This window comes from Somniosus microcephalus, chromosome 1 (genome assembly GCF_052327205.1).
Source record: "Somniosus microcephalus isolate GS21.2 chromosome 1, FLI_Smic_1.0, whole genome shotgun sequence".
Classification (NCBI taxonomy): domain Eukaryota; kingdom Metazoa; phylum Chordata; class Chondrichthyes; order Squaliformes; family Somniosidae; genus Somniosus; species Somniosus microcephalus.
In genome coordinates this window covers 132,422,999-132,442,753 of record NC_140987.1, presented here as the reverse complement: position 1 = coordinate 132,442,753, position 19,755 = coordinate 132,422,999, and positions in this window count along the sequence as shown.

Here is a 19,755-nt window from a genome sequence, read left to right as displayed (position 1 = left end):
AAAACCCTGGTCATGGCCAAGTAGACCTTTTCAGAGAGTACATGTAGACTTCTGTGAGAAAGCAAATGATTATTTCCTGGTACTTGTAGATAGTCATTCAAAGTGTATTGAAGTGAAACTCATGGGTTCAAATACTACAACTGAACGTACCATAGATGAGTTGAGGTCTATCTTCACATGTCATGACTTATCTGAAGAGCTTGTTTCTGACAATGGCCCTCAGTTCTGTTCTGTTCTATTCCAAGAATTCATGAAACGGAATGGTATCAAACACACTCTCGTTCCACCACATCATCCAACTTCAAACAGAGCAGCCGAAAGGTCAGTCAGAATAGTAAAAGAAGATCTCAAAAAGCAAGTGTTGCAGGGTTGTTCAGGTCTCAGCATGAAGCAATGTTTGGCAAATGTCTTGCTGAAGTACAGAACTACTCCGCACACTACAACTGGATATACCTCAGCAGAGCTCTTGATGAAGAGGAGATTGAGAACATGATTGAGTCTTGTTTAACCAAACTTGGCCTCAAGAGTTGAACAGAAACAGTTGAGTCAGAAACGTTATTATGACAGCAATCAGAAAGAACACAGATTCAGACAAAACAAGTGTGTTCATGTTCAGTTCCCCTGGCAAGTTGAGTTCACCCAAGTGAGATATATGAACCATAGTAGAGGTTGGTGGAACCAAGAGATATTGGTTGAAATTGGTGACAAAATCTGAAGTGTTCATGTAGATCAAATGATCTCTGCTAAAGATGAACCAAGATGTGATCTTGAACCATTTGATCATGAACTCATACATGAGTTTGACTCAGTTCAGACTTCAGTAACAGAAGTACCAGATTCAAACAAGTCTGAGATAGAAACAGGATCACCTTTGACTTTGGAACCAGAACCAAACAGCCCGAAAATTGGTTCAACACCAAAACCTTTTGTAAGGAGATCAGGATTGCTCCATAAACCTGTTATTAAACTGGATTTGTAGTTCATTTAAAAGAAAATAAAGCCATGAGTTTTTATATTGTACATATAATGCTGGGAAAAGTGGGACCATAATTTTGTTGTATTTGAGAGGGGAATACATACATTTTTTTTTAAAGGTGAAAGCAGTGTAATGTATTATCACATGGTTTGTCACATGGTTTAGTATGAGCATGCTTAGTTCGCTTTGACCGAGTAAAGCAAACACATGAACTAGCAACTCGTGTCTCTGTCCTTCATTTGTTCTACCTACGTATATTACACTCCTCATTCTTCCTACCAAAATGTACCACTTCACACTTCTCTCCATTAAATTTTAGCTGCCATGTGTCTGCCCATTTCATCAGTCTGTCTATGTGCTCGTGAAGTCTGTTAATATCCGCCTCATTGATTACTATATTTCTGAGTTTCAAATCATCTACAAACTTTGAAATTATGCTTTGTATACTCAAGTCCAGGTCATTTAGATATATCAAAAAAGTAATGAATGAAGGAGTTCCGCACATAGAAAGAGACTGTAAGGATTGGTCTGGAGAGCAGGTTGCTTAAACTGGCTGCTTTGGCAAGGTTGTTAAACTTCTTCCTGCAACGCTGAGTGCGGTTGCAACAGAGTGCTGCGAGTTGGGTGAGTCAGGGAGGCTTAACTGGTTGCTAAAATCAAACTTTTGTTTGTTTCACATTTACTGTTTTTTTAAAATTCTTTATTCAAGTACAACAGTACTTATACAACTCATCAATTACAAAGTAAATCCATTACATCCATTGACCACAATAAGAAAAGAATAACGCCTTAAAAACAGCTTTATGGTTAACAATATAAATGCAATGATAAATTTTTACAAATAAATCAATTATATTTACAGTACAAACTACCACTATTTCAATAAACCAAGAAAAAAAAACGTATCACGCCAGTCCTACTGGCATCGTTTACCCATTCAATCGTTCAATCATCCGTTCGTTCGTTCGCTCGTTCGTTCGTTTGTTCGCTCGAGCGTAAGTTCCATTGTGCGTGCATGCGTGCGTGCATGTCATTTGTAACTACGTGCACACATGCTTGCGTTCATTCATCCGTTTGTTCAATTGTTCGGTTGAACGTAAGTTCCATTGTGCGTGCATGCGTGTGTGCGTATCATTTGTGTCTGTGGCGTGCGTTCACTTGAGCGTTTGTTCGATCCAGAACCCAGCTGTCAAAGTACTCAGATTTCTTTTATTTTATTTATTTTTTCCCCTTCCTTTTAACTTTCCCGTTAAATTATTTTTCTCCCTTTTGTAAAACATATCATTTACTAGGCAATAATCTCAAAGTAAATTCCACATAAACACTAATTAACATCACAATGTACAAAGTCCCATCGCCTTATCAGAAATCAATTAAAGCTTCAAGTAGACTGCTTTCAACCAGAAAACCAGAAACTTCTTCAACAAAACAAGTGAATACCAGTTCTACGCCAGTCCTATTGGCAATCTAAGAACTCCTCATTTTCACTTGATGTTGTCTAAACATTTAGGGGGAGAAATTGGGTATAGCCCCGTTTGGGGCGTTAGAATTGGCGCTGCGCAAATTTTATTGCCAGGAGCAACTTATCACCACCTCGAGCGACATTGGGTTGCTGCGCCCCTAAAGCTGATTGCAGCGTTGATTCAGGCGCTGCACGGGAGTCTTAAGGCGCTAACCCGGCGGCGCTACTCAATATGTCGGCGGCTGGGCGCAGCGCAGGTGCTGTCAATAATCGATTACCCCGAGACATGCTGGCGCCGGCCAGCTCTTAAAGGGGCAGGTCAATTAGGAGCAGCAGACACACTCTGCGCCTTGTAGGCCTCAAAATCGGTGCAGTGCATTCTGTGGCGTTCCAAACTTTGAACATATGGAGAGGGTGAGGCAGAGAGCGGAGCGCTTTACCGATGGGGCATTGGATGCTTTGGTTGGCGAAGTGGAGCGCCGGCGAGCAGTGCTGTACCCCGACAATGGCAGGAGGCCTCATCAGAGCGAGTACTGCAGGGCTTGGAGGGAAGTTTGTCAAAGAGTCACCTCAACCAGCGTGGTGGCCAGGACTCCTGTGCAATGCAGGAAGAAGTTCAACGACCTCACTCGGGTCGTTAGGGTGAGTGCCTTTCTCGCCATCTTCTTCATCCCTCCATCTGCACCTGACATTATGGCCAGAGGGTGCGCGAAGCCCCAGTGGCCATCTGTCAGCCAGCACCCATGGCCCTTTCTGGAAGCACACACGCACATTCAGCTCAATGCATAATGGAAGGGCTATTCTACCATGGGGGGCATGTGATGTCAGCTCAATGCATAATGGAAGGGCTATTCTACCATGGGGGGCATGTGATGTCAGCTCAATGCATAATGGAAGGGCTATTCTACCATGGGGGGCATGTGATGTCAGCACAGGCCAGCATGTTTCATCACTTCCCGTCCTTTCTCCTGCAGGCCAAGCTGGCCAGGAACCGGAGGGAGCAGCTTCGCACCAGAGGAGGCCCTCCTCAGCTGCAGACACTGACGGACCTGGAGGAACGAGTCCACCAGATTGTTGGAGGCCAGATGACTGGTCCTGTCACCACTGGAGCTGCCGACCCCATTGTGCACAGCGATGGTAAGGTCATCACCTTTTTGAACTCTCTCCTTCCACTTCTTCCCCCCACCAGCATGCTTTTTCACTCTGGACCCATGTCAGAGCATTGCAGCACTCATGCATCCCTTGCTGCCACCCTGTCCTTTCGCTAAAGCCACTCTTCAACCTCCCTGCTTTCAGATGCTGCATCACCAGCTCGGGAGCCGGGCCCTCAAGCTGCCACTGCCACTGACTCCGGAGGCGATGAGCAGGAGGAAGCTGGACCATCCCTGCCACCCTCAGGCAAGCCAGCCCCTCTGCAGACTGGGGAGGCTGCTTCCCTGGAGGGGAGCGGGGGGGAAAGCTCTGAGGAGGAAGCAGTTCCAGGAACCAGCGGGCTGCAGCAACGCAAGGGGGGTAGGGAAGCTCGGGGGCCGTCTCCCCGGAGGGCGAGTCAGGCCGCGAGTACTGCTGCACAGAGCACAGGAGAGGTGCGTTCCCTCACAGAAATGAGCGCCCAGGCTCGGCTCAGGCACACTGAGCTCATGGCTGCAGTGGCAAGGATGCCTGAATCCATCGAGACACTGGCAAGGAGTGTCCAAGACTTCGGGGCAGCACAGGCAAGGAGTGCGCAGGACTTCGGGGCAGCACAGGCAAGGAGTGCGCAGGACTTTGGGGCAGCACTGGAAAGGACTGTCCAGGACTTCGGGGCATCGCTGGAAAAGACTGTCCATGGCTTCGGGGCAGCACTGGAAAGTGTAGTGTATGTGCCTTTAAGACAGAACTACTTTTACAGCTCCTGTATACTGTAGTACCAGCAGTGACCACACCTGTATATAAACCTTGCGCATGCCTCTGTACCCCCAGTCTTGAGACTACCCTCCTCCAGTAAATACCTGTTTATTGTTAAATTACAGCATCCGTGTGGTTATTGAAAACAGCATACTCTCAGAATCACGGATCTAACAGTGGCAACGAGTGTCGATTCGAATCTACCTGCAACTCTGCATTTCCCTTCGAGGATTCGCTCCGGGAGGGCGGTGTAACAAAAAACAAAAAAAAGTCGAGGCCAGGAACACGGGCGTCGACCACGAGCAACTGCCCAGTCGTCCGGCAGAGAGTGAACATCGCAGGGGAGGCTGTGGAGTGCCGGGCTTGGTTCCCCAGCCACGACGATCAGCAAGAGACTGACGACAGGTCCAGCGCAGACCCTTCCCGGACAGCGGCGGTGGGAGCCGACCGACGGCGGAGAGAAAGCCGAGCAGCATCGACGGGGTAAGACAGAGGGTGAAGCACACAGGGCGCAGCCGGGGGTTGAAAACCGAGCGGCGTCGAGAAAAAAAAAAAACAAACAAACCGGAGAGAGAGAGGGTAAAGCAACAGCCGGGCTCAGGACCGAGCGGCGTCGAGGAAAAAAAAAAAAAAGGACGCGCAGAGCACAGCCAGGGCTCAAGGGCTGAACAGTGTCCGCGGGGAGAAGAAGAAGGGAGAGCGCGGGAGACGCCATTGAGCCGCGGAGAAGAAGGAAGAGCGCAGGAGACGCCATTTTTAGAAGCCACAGCGGAGAAGAAGGGCGAGCGCGGGAAGGAAGGAAAGCACAGGAGACGCCATTTTGTGCCAGCGGAGAAGAAGGGGAAGCGCGGGAGACGCCATTTTTGACAGTTAAATCACACCTAGGGATGCCGAAGAGAGGCAGTATCTCCACGTTCGACAATGAAGTCGAAGATTGGGCGACATATGTGGAACGTATTGAGGTGTACTGCAGGGCGAATGAAGTGCCAGATGCTAGTAAAGCACTGGTTTTGTTAAATTCCATGGGTGCAAAAACTTATGGGTTACTGCAAAATCTAATAACCCCAGAGAAGCCGGTGAACAAGAATTTCGAAAGCATAGTAGAAATCCTACAGGACCACTTAAACCCCACACCGCTGCTGATAGCAGAATGATTTAAGTTCCATAAAAGGAACCAACACAAAGACGAAAGCAATGCTGAGTACCTAACGGAACTGCGCAAGCTATCAAAACACTGCCAGTTTGGAGCGGGACTAGCAGATACGTTAAGGGACAAGTTTGTGTGTGGGCTACAAAGTGAAGGAACCCAGAAACGGCTTCTATCAGAAAAGGATCTTACGCTGGACAAGGCTTTCAGTATGGCAGTATCACACGAAGCAGCCGCAAGGGGAGCTGCAGAGATACAACAGAGACCGCAAGAATATGGCACCAATGAAATGTCCTATGGAACAGGGAAGTGCTATTGCTGCGGCAGAACAACACATGACCAGAAGGATTGTTGGTTCAAGGACCAAGTGTGCAGACAGTGTGGAAAAGCAGGACACATAGCAAGAGTCTGCAGGTCTGGGAAGAAAACCAACAGTAAGAAATCTCCACAGGAGAAGTACAAAAAGGTACACCAGGTGATGGACAGTGGTTCAGACGAACAGAAAAGTGACACAGACTCCGGAAGCAAGGAGCTGGGTTGTCTGAAACTACATAAGGTAACCAAAATGGAGGATCACCAGACTATCTGGGTTGCACTCAAGATAGACGGAGTCCAAGTGAAAATGGAATTGGACACAGGATCAGCCCTAACAGTTATAAACCAAAGGGACTACAAGCGGCTATTTTCACATATACCCTTGAAAGCTACAGAGATTGTCTTGAAGACGTATACGGGGCAAAAAGTCTACCTCAAAGGGAAAATAAGGGTGAAAGTGAAATATAAAGGCCAGGAAATACCTAAAATGGATATATATGTATTGCCAATGGAGGACCACCACTGCTAGGACGTGAATGGATCCGGAAGATACAATTGGATTGGCATTCCATACAGGCACTGAAGGTGAGGCCAAAAAGGATGACGACGTCACACCTGGACGACTGTCAAAAATGCTAACTGACGCAAAAGAAGTGTTCCAGGAGGGACTAGGAACACGAAAAGGCATAACAGCAACGATTAAAATAGAGGAAAATGCAAGCCCAAAGTTTCTTAAGGCCAGACCAGTGCCTTATGCGATCAGACCAGCTGTCGAAGCAGAGCTGGAAGGGTTGGAACGTTCAGGAGTACTGTCCAAAGTGGACTGGAGCAAGTGGGCTACACCCATCGTTCCTGTAATGAAGAGGTCATTGAGTAATACGCCTGGGGAACCAAAGAAGGTCCGCATCTGTGGGGATTTTAAGGTGACAGTGAACCCAGTCCTTCACACGGTACAATATCCGCTTCCACGAACTGAGGATATTTTCGCCTCACTATCTGGAGGTAAACGCTTCACCAAAATTGATCTAGCCCAGGCGTACTTGCAAATGGAGGTAGAAGAAGCTTCGAAACAATACTTTACGATTAACACTCATAAAGGTCTCTATCAATACAACCGGCTGGTGTTCGGGGTAGCCTCGGCTCCGGCTATCTGGCAAAGGGCAATGGATCAAGTCCTGCAAGGGATTCCAGGGACCCAGTGTTATTTGGATGACATCTTGGTCACGGGCGAAAATGACAGTGATCACCTCGCCAACTTGGAGAAGGTGCTCACCAGATTAAAGGAGTATGGGCTACGAGCTAATCGCCACAAGTGCGAGTTTTTCCAGAAACAGATCTCGTATTGTGGCCACGTCATCGATGAAGAGGGGTTACATAAGTCCCCTGACAAGATTGAGGCAGTAGTCAAGGCTCCAGCACCGGAAAATGTGTCACAACTCAGGTCGTTGCTCGGGCTGGTAAACTACAACCATAAGTTCTTACCAAATTTGTCCACGGTATTACGCCCACTGAACACCCTACTGCAAACAGGGGTACCATGGAAGTGGGATGATGAACGTAGATGAGCTTTCCAGAAGTGTAAAGAATTGATCACATCAAAAGAGGTGTTGGCCCATTTCAACCCAGCGCTACCAATTCGTTTGGCATGTGATGCATCACCCTATGGTATTGGAGCAGTGCTGTCGCACAAATTCCCAGACGAGTTGGAGAAGCCAGTAGCGTTTGCGTCTCGGTCACTAAACTCAGCCGAGTGCAACTATGCCCAGATTGACAGGGAGGCCCTCAGCCTTGTATGGGGAGTAAAAAAATTCAACCACTATCTGCATGGGCAGAAGTTCGCCTTGCTGACTGACCAACAACCACTTGTCTCCATCTTTAATCCTAAGAAGGGCGTTCCAGTGATGACTGCACAACGGTTACAAAGATGGTCCCTGTTTCTAGGGGTGAATCAATATGAAATAGAATATAAAGGCACGAAACAGCATGGGAACGCTGATGGGCTATCGCGCCTGCCACTGCCTACTGTGGAGGAAGCACCAGCAGTGGACCCTATCGAGATATTTTATTTGTCAATAATTGAACGATTGCCAGTAACGAACGCGGATATAGAGAAGGAGACCCGCAATGATCCGACGCTGTCTCGGGTATATGATTTGACGGTGAGGGGATGGCCAACACATGGTGACTCACTGTTGCCAGCATTCTCATCCAGAAGAGAACAGCTGTCAGTATGCCAGGGGACAGTGATGTGTGGATCCAGAGTGGTGATTCCACCCAAGTTAAGGGAGAGAGTGCTAAATGAGCTACATGAAGGTCATCTGGGGGGAGTGAAAATGATAAGCCTTGCTAGGGCTTATGTGTGGTGGCCGGGAATCGATCAACAAATCGAAGACCTAACCAAGAGCTGCTCAGGATGCCAGAAGGTCCAAAAGCACCACCACATGCCCCTCTACACCCATGGGAGTGGCCCTCCTCTCCATGGCAACGGGTGCATATTGATTTCGCTGGTCCATTCATGGACTCAATGTTCTTAATAGCAGTGGATGCTCATTCGAAGTAGCCTGAGGTGATAAAAATGTCCTCAACCACTACAGAGAAAACGATTGCAGTCCTACGGACCATATTTGCCAGAAACGGTTTGCCAGAGCAGATTTGCTCTGATAATGGACCACAGTTTGTGTCCGAAGAGTTTCAAAAATTTATGAGAAGGAATGGGGTAAGGCATTACACATCTGTCCCGTATCATCCAGCCACAAATGGATTGGCTGAGAGGTTCGTACAAACCTTTAAGAAGGTGATAAAGGCCATGTGCGATGATGAAATTCCACTGCAGCATAAGATGGACAATTTCTTATTAGCCTACCGAAACGCGACACATGCAGTTACCAACCAGACCCCGGCCATGATGTTCTTTAACCGAAGGTTGAGATCTCGTCTGGACTTGCTCAGACCAAATGTGCGAAGAAATGTTGAGGATAAACAATTCCAGCACATCAATGAGAAGCCGACAAGGAGCTTCAATGTAGGACAACCAGTCTTGGCCCGTGACTATCGAACAGAGAAATGGCAACCCGGAACGATATGCACAAGGCAGGGGCCATTAATGTACACAGTGGATGTCAGGGAGAACATTGTGAAACGCCACGTCGATCAGATCTTAGCGTCACAGGAACGCGTCAACCCCATGTCTCGAGTACCTGGGGATGAACCCGACATACCGGTAGCATCTCCCTCAGAACCAGTAGCAGTGGAACCCGATGATCTACCCGATGAAAAGGGGTCAGAATCGCCTCTGCACCAAGAACAAGAACCTCAGGAAAAGCGCTATCCCGAAAGGGTCAGGAAGCCGCCCCAAAGACTGAATCTATAAATGGACTATTGTTGTTTAATGTACATGTTAAAGTGTTAATTGTTATTTGAATATTAGGGGTACTACTAATCTAAAAGGGGAGGAATTGTAGTGTATGTGCCTTTAAGACAGAACTACTTTTACAGCTCCTGTATACTGTAGTACCGGCAGTGGCCACACCTGTATATAAGCCTTGCGCATGCCTCTGTACCCCCAGTCTTGAGACTACCCTCCTCCAGTAAATACCTGTTTATTGTTAAGTTACAGCATCCGTGTGGTTATTGAAAACAGCATACTCTCAGAATCACGGATCTAACAGAAAGCACTGTCCAGGGCTTGACCGAAGCAGTGGAAAGGACTGTCCCGGCCTTCAGCAATGTAAGGTTTTTTTTGCTAGGTCTCTCTCTCTGGTGAGACCTCTCTCTCTTTTGCACAGTAATTTACCGAGTGGTTCGACCCACTCACCCCTTAGGTTCTGTACACTGGACTTTGAGGCAGGAACTACAATGCAGAGAATACTCTGTAGACCAAGTTTAATGAAACGGAGTGAAATTTTATTGCATAAAGGAAAAATTGAATGTAAGCCAAAATAAGGTTCATGGGAGGGAAAAACAAATCATAATACAGTACTAACCAATATGTCCACAGGCATATTATACTTTACAAGGTTCACCATGAAACAGGGAAACACACGGAACATCGAGGGACAACAACTCATTGTTAATTATCCCCTAAAATGCCCACCCCCTAAACCTAGCTAGATTAGATTATGAGGGGCCAGAAACATGCTCACCAGTCCCAGTTAGAAAATAGAGGTTTTGAAGTTTGCGTTTTGGTCCTCTCAGGTGTCCTGTCTCCACGTGGTCGGCGGAATGCATCGGGCTGCGACACACTCTTTTCTCCCTCGAGGTAATGGACACGGACAGGCTGGATGTTAGCAGGCCTGGGCGTCAGCGTGAAGAGAGACCAACTGTTTGACCATTTTCATATAGGTTTCCTCTTGGAGGGTCGCCGTCTTTTCGTCTCGTCAAATGGCCCAGGGTTTGTCGATGATCTCCCGATAGCTACCCCGGGTCTGGGCGCTGACTCGATCTTCCCTCTCGAACCTCTCTCTCCAACATCCGAACTCGAACATCTCCCGATTGCTACCCCAGGTCTCCAATTATACTTCTCATCGAGGCCCTTATCTCCCGCCATATCAAGGTTAGTCTTTGTTTAACTTTTGGCGGGCTTGTAGCACAGAGGGGTAGTCATTGTGTTTAAAGTACTTTCGGGATAGCCGGTAACTGCCATCTCTGGTCTGGAATGACCTTGTATTGTCTTTAATGGGTCTTGATCTCCCCCTTTGAATTTGAGGCTGTTTCCCTTTGTCTGGGTAAACATTTTGATGGCCTTTATCTACAGGCCGATCTGATTGGATCTGCATCCAATCCATATGTATGGGGTTCTGTCTGGTTTTGCATTCTCCGAAATTGCATTCCAGAACTTACTGTGGGCTGAATCCACAAAAGCTGTCTGTGGACTGCAGGAACCATTTTAAAATGTCCCAAAAAGCTGGTCACGGGGTCTGGCGGCCATTTTGTGTGCCCCTTTTTTCTGGGCTTCTTTTAAAACAGTCTTTAAAATTAAGGCCTTTTCTGCCAATAGACCCTTATAGGACAATGTTCAATTTTGTGAATCCTATAGCAAAGCACTGGAAAGGACTGTCCAGGGCTTCACCGAAGCACTGGCACTTGCCACGCAAGTGCTGAGTGCTGCCACGCAGTCACTCGCTGGTCTCATGCAGACGCATATTGAGGCCATGCGACCAATGACTGCTGCCACCCTCGCTGGATCAGGCGGGATTACCTGGGGCCCTTGCAGCACCACAGCAGGGCATCAATCTGTGGACCAGCCGATTGGTGCGCATGCTGCGGTGCTGCCCCATCAGAGTGCCAGTGTGTCGGTCGACCAGGGAGCTGCTGTCCGCTCTCAGGATGTCAGCATTCCTGATGCCATCGCTGGTACGTCTCCACTGCAGCTGCCACCACCTGCAGGATAGATTGCTTCCACCCATGCACAGTTGGAGCAGTCAGCATCCGGGCCCTCCAAGGTCAGAGGTCGTCCAGGACGTCCCTCGGGGGCATCTGCGCTTTCGGACAGCCAGCAGGCCTCCCCCAGCCTTGATGCAGCCACTGGGGTCCCATTACGGAGGAGCTGCAGGGAGGGAAGGGGCTGATCTCGCAAGAGAAGTAGATCACCATCAAGGGGGAAAGAGTAGAAGGTGCAGCTGAGACGTCTTATTTGTAGAAATCAAGGCCGTGGATGCTGGTCTGCATGTTAGTAATGTTTTGGATAGTCTCCCGGGTGTGTGAGTCACTTATGTGTTACTGTGTTAGTTTTGCTTTCTGTTGCCATTGCTTTGTCATGTTGGAAGGAAGCACATTTATCAAAATAAACATCTTTTTTAATTTACATTGGCCATGTCTGATATTTACATTCACTGCCCTTCATGGGCTTTGGGTTATCCAGACGGTTCCATTCCTCCTCATCGAATGGCACCAAGCATTCCGTCAGAGGGGCCTAGAAGCGGCTTGTTATCAGCCTCTGATGGACGGCCCTTCCAGTTTGTACCTCCCTCCCATCTTGGTCCTCCTCCTCCTCCTCCTCCTCCTCCTCCTCTTCCTCCTCCTCCTCCTCCTCCTCCGCTGGTGCTTCAATGGCTGGTGGCATTGGTTGGGTGCGTAGGATGGCAAGGTTATGCAGCATGCAACAGACTATGATGAAGTGGGAGACTCGCTCTGGTGAGTACTGCAAGGCGCCTCCGGAATGGTCCAGACAGCGGAACCGCTGCTTCAGCACACCGATTGTGTGCTCCACAATGTTCCTCGTCGCCTGATGGCTCGCATTGAAGCGCTCTTCAGCAGCAGTGCTGGGCGAACGGAGCGGCGTCATCAGCCATGGGCATAGAGGATAGCCCTTGTCACCGAGAAACCAGCCTCCTGGGTGAGCCGGGGCCTCGAATAGGTCTGCAACTGAAGTCTGGCGCAGGATGAAGGCGTCGTGGCTGCTGCCAGGAAACTGCGCATTGACTGCGAGGATCAGCTGTCAGTGGTCACAGACCAGCTGAACATTCAAGGAATGGAACCCCTTGCGGTTGCGGAACTCCTCCGGATTCAAAACAGGCGCCCGCAAAGCCACGTGCATGCAGTCAATGGCGCCCTGCACCATGGGGAACTCCGCTATTGCTGTGAAGCCCTCTGCGCGCTCCCGCTGCTTCTCCAGTGCCACAGGGAAGGAGATGTACTGCCTCCTTTTAAATAGGGCATCTGTTACTTGACGGATGCAGCAATGCACCACAAACTGCGATATGTTAGCGATGTCCCCAGTTGCGGCCTGGAAGGAGCCGCTCGCATAGAAATTCAGGGCAACAGTCATCTTGACAGCCACCGACAGAGAGGTCCTGCACCTTATCTGAGGCTGCAGATCTGGCTGAAGCAGGTGGCACAGCTCAGTCACCACCTCCTTTCTGAAGCGCAGCCTTCTAAGACACTGCTCCTCTGACATGTTCAAGTAAGAGAACTGCTGTCGGAAAACCCTGGCAGCGTAAGGTCTGGTGTGGCGACGTCTGTTGGCCCACCTCCGTCTGGCCATTCCTGCCCCTCTCTCCCAGCGTCTCTGTGCCCTTTCCAGGTGGTTCAGCAGCAGGACGTTCCCCTCCAATGCAGCCCCCATAATAATAGCGCACAAGAAATTGTAAACGTTGTAAATGCTCACCAGCAGCAAGGTGATGGTCAGAAGGCTGAAGTTCCTCTGGCCAGCGCTGGCTCACTGGTGCAATGGCTCTCAGAGTGCAGCTCAGCAACTCTGTGAAAGCCTCAAGGAAGTTGTGCTCCCAAAATGGCTGCCACTTTTATACCAGTGCAGTCCCCTTTAAAGAGCGCCCCCCTAGCCCGAGAGCGACTGGGAAACGTTCCAGGTAAGCAGTCCTTATTAGTGCCAGGCGGAACGGAGGGGCGCAACACTGAATTTCCTGTCCGGGGCGCCCAAAAGGCGTTGCACACTGAAATTACGTCATGATCTGCCTGCGCCCGTGAGCGGGCGCTAAGGTTTAGCGCCGGCGCAAAATGCCCACTCAATATGGGAGGAGGCGCTGGGTTCACTGCGCCCGGCCGAAAATTGGCTAACGCCCCACTTCTCGGCCTCTTTAGGCGCTAATTGGAGGCGCTGCCAACCGAATTTCTCCCCTTTAATGTCACAATCCTTGTCCACGGTCCTCAGCTTTTCCACGGAAAAGAAGCCAATCACTTTCACAAATCCCGTAAAAAGACTGAATACTCAAATTTTCTTCTACTTGCTGTTATCGCTCACAGGACCCAACCATCAAAATACTCATTATTCCTTGCCGATATTACTTTGTTTTGTCTTTTATCTTCCTTTTATTTTCCTCTTTTTTTTCTCTTTTATTCCGTTCTCTTTTCCCATCTTATGGCCGCTCATGCGCCATGCTACAGATGGAAACAGTCTGTCTTTCCTCCACCAAAATGGCGGCACAGAAACCCAATCCCATCACCAAAACAAAGCCTCCCAGCTGCCACCAGACGGAGCACAGACGGGGCCGCTGAAACTCATTCGGGCCCGAGACCGATCTTCAACCTTAGAAACCGTGCAGCATGCTCACCCACAGCATCTCCCGACTCCGCTTCTGCCGACTAGCCGCTCTGCCCTGGGCCCCCCGCCTAGGGTCCTCCATGCTGGCGCTCCCGCCTAGGACACTCTCCTCTGGATCTTCCACCCTGGGCCTTCTGCACTGGGCCCTCCGCACTGGCATTCCACGTGAGCATCCGGGGTATGGAGCAGCCCGTTCACACAGCACCGAGCATGTTGAGTCTGTGTTTACAAGTGCAGTTATTATGAATAACACGACACAGACAACAGAGAGTAACTAAACAGGTCTTTAGTGATTGAGGGTCAGAGCGGGAACTGAGATACATATTACTCCACAGGGTTTATATACCGGTGTGGTCACTACCGGTACTACAATGTACAGGAGCTGTTAAAAAGTAGTTCTTCACCTTAAGGTATCCTCTTAAGGTAGTACAGGTTACATACACTACAGAGCAGAGCTGAGCTGCTGAGAATCTCACAGCCTGCGTATCTCTCTCCACATTGACTGTGACTGTCTACTGTTTAAAATCTAAATTTCCCAGCTTTAAGTAGGGTTATAAAGGGATATACAAGGCCTACAATTCAGAGCAGCTGAAGGCAGCTAATTAGGGAAACTAGATTAAACTAGTTCTCCTGTAGCTGGGCTCAGCAAGTCTCAACAAGTCTCCCTTGTTTCAGGGCCTATAAAACAGGCTTTGAAGTGCAATCTTGCACTGAGTGTGGTTTCAACAGAGTGCTGCGGGTTGGTTGAGTCAGGGAGTTAGGTGAGGAGTGGAAGGAGGAGCTCCCTTGCTTCGCCTTTGTTTTTCCTAACTTTTCACCCTGTAGGAAGAGGCCGGTGTCGGGAGCAGCAGGAGAGTAGTGAGTATTTAAACTCACTTTCGCGGGCTTTTTCTCAAAGGCCGGTCAATCTCGCAGACCGGCGGCGGCGTTCCAGAGCCACGCCACGATTCAAGAAGTGACGCTGTAAGAAATATGTTAGATTCAAAGATGGGTTTATAATTCTTAGAACAAAGACTGACAACATGCAACCGGGAACGGATAGTATAAATGCCAGCAAGGTTGAATATCAAGCATCAAAAGACAAATAGAAGTGATAAGGGAATCGTAAAATGCAAAACATCACAGGGTGGTGGGATAACAGACAAAAATGGAGCCGAAAAGTCATAAAATGTCCTTAAAGAAACATAACAAAACATTCCTCAGAAAGATAAGAGGGAGGCCTCGTCAGTCATGCAGAAAGGGACGGCAAGGGTTGCCTTCCCGCTTCACAATTGGACAATAGGATGGGGGGTCAAATGATTGACTCCAGGTGATTACCAGCTCCCCGAAATAACTATAACTATAGACGACCGAGAGAGGAAATCAGGCAGTCAGGGGCGAAGGCTTCCCCGAGGTGGCTATGGCCTAACACCTTGGTTAAGTTTAGCCTCTGAGGTGGCTGACGGCCTAACACCTCCAGCAGCTTGAGAGATGACCCAACGGAAGTGACCACTGCAGCAGACTGCATGAATCCACCCAATCTGAGGCCACTGTACTGCCTCCCCGTCCGTCCGGTCGTGTCATTCCGATTCGGGAGTCATAGATCGCTCCTACTGTCACGGGTTGTATGTCTATTATACTCGGCTTAAACCATATGTAATATCTGATTATGCTTTAAAACTGTAGCTCTTTAATAAAAGCCTTACAACTTCCAAAGCCCTGTTGGGTAATCTGTATGTGAGCATGTGATCCTAATCTTACAGGTGAGGAGTGGAAGGAGGAGCTCCCTTGCTTCGCCTTTGTTTTTCCTAACTTTTCACCCTGTAGGAAGAGGCCGGTGTCGGGAGCAGCAGGAGAGTAGTGACAATTTAAACTCACTTTTGCGGGCTTTTTCTCAAAGGCCGGTCAATCTCGCAGACCGGCGTTGGCGTTCCAGAGCCACGCCACGATTCAAGAAGTGACGCGGGCAAGAGGAAGCAGCTGATTGGGTGAGTACGGCCAGGTGAGTATTTATACTACTCTAAGTTTGACAGTTAAGGTTAATAGCTTATAAAGTTTAGAAGGCCTTAATTTTTGTGGTTATAGTTTCTATAGTCTCTGTTGTGCATCGGGGAGTGCTAGTAACCAGGGGCCCTTGAGTATATCATTTAATTGTAGTGTATTTGGTGGGATTGATTTGATTTAATTTAATTTAAATTAATTGAAGGGTAAGTCATGACAGCACAGCTCGGCCCCGTGGCATGCTCCTCCTGCACTATGTGGGAAATCAGGGACACTTCCTACTTCCTGTGTCCCTGACGACCATGTGTGCAGGAAGTGTATCCAGCTGCAGCTACTGGCAGACCGCATTGCGGTGCTGGAGCTGCAAATGGATAAATACTGGAGCATTCGCGATGCTGAGAACGTCGTGGATAGCACATTTAATCAGTTAGTCACACCGCAGGTCAAGACTGCACAGGCAGGAAGGGAATGGGTGACCGCCAGGCAGAGTAGTAGGCGCAGGCAGGTAGTGCAGGAGTCCCCTGTGGACATCCCACTCTCAAACAGATATACCAATTTGGATATTGTTGAGGGAGATGGCTTATCGGGGGAAGGCAGCAGCAGCCAACTTCCTGGCACCATGGGTGGTTCTGCTGCACGGGACGGGAGGAAAAAGAGCAGGAGAGCTATAGTGATGGGGATTCTATTGTAAGGGGAATAGATAGGCGTTTCTGCGGCCGCAAACGAGACTCCAGGATGGTATGTTGCCTCCCTGGTGCAAGGGTCAAGGATGTCTCAGAGCGGCTGCAGGGCATTCTGGAGGGGGAGGGCGAACAACCAGTTGTCGTGGTGCATATAGGTACCAACGATGTAGGTAAAAATCAGGATGAGGTCCTAAAAGCTGAATATAGGGAGTTAAGAGATAAATTAAAAAATAGGACCTCAAAGGTAGTAATCTCAGGATTGCTACCAGTGCCACATGCTAGTCAGAGTAGAAATAGAAGGATATTTCAGATGAATATGTGGCTAGAGGAATGGTGCAAGGGGGAAGGATTCAAATTCCTGGGACATTGGAACCGGTTCTGGGGGAGGTGGGACCAGTACAAACTGGACGGTTTGCACCTGGGCAGGACTGGGACCATTGTCCTGGGGGAGTGATTGCTAGTTCTGTTGGGGAGGGTTTAAACTAAAATGGCAGGGGGTTGTGAACCTGTGCAGGGAGACAGAGGAAAGGGAAGCAAGGATAGAAGCAAAAGACAGGAAGGAGAAAAGCAAAAGTGGCAGTCAGAGAAATCAAGGGAGTAAATCAAATATGGCCACAGTAAATAATAAGTCTAAAAGGTCTAAGAGTGTTAAAACAAGCCTGAAGGCTTTGTGTCTTAATGCGAGGAGCATTTGTAATAAGGTGGATGAATTAGCTGCGCAAATAGATGTAAACGGATATGATATAATTGGGATTACGGAGACATGGTGCCAGGGTGACCAAGGCTGGGAATTCAACATCCAGGGGTATTCAATATTCAGGAAAGACAGGCAAAAAAGAAAAGGAGGTGGGGTAGCATTGCTGGTTACAGAGGAGATTAACACAATATTAAGGAAGGATATTAGCTCTGATGATGTGGAATCTGTATGGCTAGAGCTGAGAATTACTATGGGGCAGAAAACGTTAGTGGGAGTTGTATACAGACCCCCAAACAGTAATGCTGAGGTTGGGGATGGCATTAAACGTGAAATTAGAGACGCGTGCAATAAGGGCACAGCAGTTATCATGGGTGACTTTAATATACATATAGATTGGGCTAACCAAATTAGTAACAATAATGTGGAGGAGGAATTCCTGGAGTGTTTACGGGATGGTTTCCTGGACCAATATGTTGAGGAACCAACTAGAGATCAGGCCATCTTAGACTGGGTATTATGTAATGAGAAAGGATTAATTAGCAATCTTGTTGTGCGAGGCCCCTTGGGGTGGAGCTATCATAATATGAAATAATTCTTCATTAAGATGGAGAGTGAAGTAGTTGACTCAGAGACTAGGGTCCTGAATTTAAATAAAGGAAACTACGATGGTATGAGGCGCGAGTTGGCTAGGATGGATTGGGGAACGTTACTTAAAGGGTTGATGGTGGATAGGCAATGGCAAACCTTTAAAGATCGCATGGATAAACTACAGAACTTGTTCATCCCTGTTTGGCATAAAAATAAAACAAATAAGGTGACTCAACCGTGGCTAACAAGGGAAATTTGGGATAGCATAAGATCCAAGGAGAGGACATATAAATTGGCCAGAAAAAGCAACAAACCTGAGGATTGGGCGCAGTTTAGGATTCAGCAAAGGAGGACAAAGGGATTAATTAAGAGGGGGGAAATAGAGTATTCGAGTAAACTTGCAGGGAACATAAAAACTGATTGTAAAAGCTTCTATAGATATGTGAAGAGAAAAAGATTGGTGAAGTCAAGCATAGGTCCCTTGCAGTCAGAATCAGGGGAATTTATAATGGGGAACAAAGAAATGGCAGACCAATTAAATACATACTTTGGTTCTGTCTTCACAAAGGAGGACATAAATAACCTCCCAGAGATCCTGACGTCATTTCCTCGTGCAACGCCCTTTGTGCGCCCCAAACCGGAAATTCAGTGGTGACGCCCTATTGTGCGCCTGGCGCCCCTAGCGACTGGTAGAGGGGAACGGTTCTCAGTCGATGCGGGGGGCGCAAATTAAAGGGCACTCCTCCTGCAGTAGAAAAGGCAGCCATTTTGCAGCACGCCTTCTTTTTGAGAGACAGATCTTTGCAGAGAGACAAAGGTAGAGAGCTTTCTGCTTTGGCTCAACACTCGGACAGGTACTTGTGGCTTCAGGCCACAGCTTTCCAATTGTCTTTACCTTCAGTGTCATATCATTGTTTGCAAACATATAATGGGGGCTGCAATGGGTGCAAACGCTGGCCTTCTCCATTGCATTCAAAGGGCTCACAGACGCCGTGAGAGAGTGGCAGTCATGGCCAGACGGAGAGGGGGCAACAGGCGTCGGCAAAGGGGGCCTTACCCACCCAGGGTATACCACCGGCAGCTCTCCTATCTGAACATGTCTGACGAGCAGTGTGTTCGGAGGCTGCGATTCCGAAGGGCGGTGGTCACTGAGATCTGCCATCTGCTTGGCGGTGATCTGCAGCCACATCTGAGGAGCAGGATGTCTCTGTCGGTGGCAGTGAAGGTGACGGTGGCTCTCAACTTCTATGCCACCGGCTCCTTCCAATCCGCTACTGGGGACATTTCCAACATCTCCCAGTTCGCCATGCATTGCTGCATCCGCCAGGTGACCAATGCCCTTTTCAGAAGGAGACGTCAGTTCATCTCCTTCTCCATGGCCCTTGTCAAGCAGCAACAGCGTGCAATGGGCTTTGCAGCATTAGCGAGCTTCCCCATGGTGCAGGGCGCCATTGACTGCACGCATGTGGCTTTGCGGGCACCTCTGGAGAATGCCGAGGATTACCGTAACCGGAAGGGCTACCATTCGCTCAACGTCCAGCTGGTGTGTGACCACAGGCAGCTCATCCTAGTTGTCAATGCCCGCTTCCCAGGCAGCAGCCACGATGCCTTCATCCTGCGCCAGACTTCTGTGGCAGACATGTTCCAGGCCCAGCCTCACCCACGAGGATGGCTTCTCGGGGACAAAGGCTATCCTTTGTGTACCTGGCTGATGACCCCGCTCCGTGCGCCCAGCACCCCTGCTGAAGAGGGATACAATGCCAGCCATCAAGCAACCAGGAACATCATTGAGCAAACAATTGGCGTCCTGAAGCAACAGTTCCACTGTCTGGATCGTTCCGGTGGAGCCCTACAATATTCGCCGGAGCGAGTCTCCCATTGCGTTGTCGTGTGCTGCATGCTGCACAACCTGGCTATCCGCAGGACTCAGCCACTGCCACCAGAGATTGGAGGACCACCTGAGGAGGAGGAGGAGGAGGAGGAGGAGGAGGACCAGCACAGGAGGGAGGCAGAAAGTGCAA